Here is a 2,391-nt window from a genome sequence, read left to right on the forward strand (position 1 = left end):
TTTCACATGGATGGACTTGGACATTTAATAATAGAAATTAATATTTATGCAAGACTCAAGGGTAATTCAAAAGGAAGTTTCTAATTGTATGTTGGAGATAAATTGAATATGGAGCATTTGAGAAGATGCTATTTTTTGCATTGCAAGCTCTATAAATACAAGTATTGCTAGAGTTGTATGTGAGAGAGAGGAATTCGTTTTCACAAGGGTTGTGCTACCGGATTTTCTCCAAGCTGATGTAAGAGGTGAATCTTTATGGGCTTAGAGATTGAAAATTGTATTGTTGCTGAATAATTCAATGGCTCTTTGGTTCTGGAGTGTTGGATTTTTTAGGCGAAAGAGGTTTTCCCATATACATTTTATGTTCTATCTTATGCGTTTTTCTCTCTGTTTTATGATAATGTATTGTTGAATCTTAAATGTTTGTATGTTGCTGAAATTGCTTTTGCAAGCACTTTCTTTAAGGTTATAATTGTGGGAAATAAACTATGCCTGATATTACGAAGTAATTGGTAAATAATTGCTTATTAATAACAAAGACCGAAAGGTCAATTTATACAAAAGGAAGAGACGATGTTTCCTTAGGAAACGATCGTAAAGAATAGATAGATTCTATTCCAGAGAAAGCAAAAAACGAAAGAAAACTAAAGCTAAAGATATTTACAAGATAACCATTAACCAATAATAGACGTCTTATCTATTATTGTAATACCCTCCCTTAATGGTTAATCTATCTAACACACCAAGTTGTCCTCTGAATTTGACAAACTTATCAGGACCAAGAGGCTTGGTGAGAATGTCTGCAGTTTGATCTGTGGTAGGAACATACTGCAGATCTATAGTCCTGTCTTCAACCAGCTGTCGTATGTAATGACAATGAACATCCACATGCTTGGTTCGTTCATGGAAGACTGGATTCTGTGCTAACTTGATAACGCCTTCATTATCAACAAACAGAGTAGTCAGTCCTGCTGGTGACATCTACATATCCCCAAGCATCCGACGAAGCCAAACAGCTTCACATCCTGCCTTAACAGTCCCTCTGTATTCAGCCTTTGTAGAAGAGAGAGAAACTGCCTGTTGCTTCTTGCTGGTCCATGTGACTGCACCGGATCCCAAACTGAACACATATCCAGATGTTGACTTTTTATCATCAACAGAGCTTGCCCAATCTGAATCTGTGAACCCACTGAGTTTAGGATTAGAACTCTGAGAATACAGAAGTCCATAATCAGAAGTGCCCTTCACATAACGAAGCACACGCTTTGCTGCCATCCAATGATCAGCCTTAGGAGTTGTCATAAAGCGTGAAATATAGCTGACTGTGAAGCTGATATCAGGCCTAGTAGCAGATAGGTAGATGAGGCTGCCTACTAGTTGCCTATACATAGTATCATCAACGAAAGGAGAATCAGACTTGGCTGATAACTTGAGACCTTTCTCCATAGGTGTAGATACAAGTTTGCAATCCTGCATTCGGAATTTGTCTAACAAGGCCCTGGCATATTTGGACTGAGAGATGAATATACCAGAAGACTGTTGCCAAACTTCAACACCTAAGCAATAATGCATGAGCCCAAGGTCAGTCATATCAAAAGACTGGCATAAGTGTTGTTTGATTCCCTGAATCAAAGATGCCGAACTGCCAGTGATGATCAGATCATCCACATAGATAACCAGAAGGATGATGTCACTGTCAGTAGTCTTGATGTACAGATTTGAGTCTGAAGAACTCTTGAAGCCTTGATCACTGAGGTACGTATCAATCTTGATGTACCATACCCGAGGGGCCTGCTTCAAACCATAGAGAGCTTTTACCAATCTGAGAACCTGATGGTCTTTACCAGCAACCTTGAAACCAGGAGGCTGCGTCATGTAGACCTCTTCATGGAGATCACCATTCAGGAAAGCACTCTTTACGTCCATCTGATGGACCTTCCAGCCAAACTGTGCTGCCATGGCTAGGACTAATCTGATGGTGCTCATCTTTGCAGTAGGAGCAAAGGTCTCCTCATAATCAATGCCTTGACGCTGAGAAAAGCCCTTTGCCACTAAACGAGCTTTGTACTTATCTAAAGTACCATCTGATTTGTATTTGATTTTGTAGACCCATTTGCAGCTAATGAGTTTCTTCCCTGGGGGAAGATCAGAAAGGACCCAAGTGTTGTTCTTTAGCAGGCTCTGGTGTTCAGATTGCATGGCCTGTTCCCACTTTGGAATTCCTTTAGCCTCGGAATATGTTTGAGGTTCAAACACACTGTGAATGTTGGCTATAAGAGCAAAGTTAACAGAATCTATAGTTTTGCTCTTTTTCCGATTAGTTCTCCCATCAATGAGCTCATCATCATGAAGATCAGCAAGTGTCTTAGCCCACCACTTACGCCGGAGAGG

Source organism: Cupressus sempervirens, chromosome 4 (genome assembly GCF_028749045.1).
Source record: "Cupressus sempervirens isolate cs-2001-9-10 chromosome 4, ASM2874904v1, whole genome shotgun sequence".
Classification (NCBI taxonomy): Eukaryota; Viridiplantae; Streptophyta; class Pinopsida; order Cupressales; family Cupressaceae; genus Cupressus; species Cupressus sempervirens.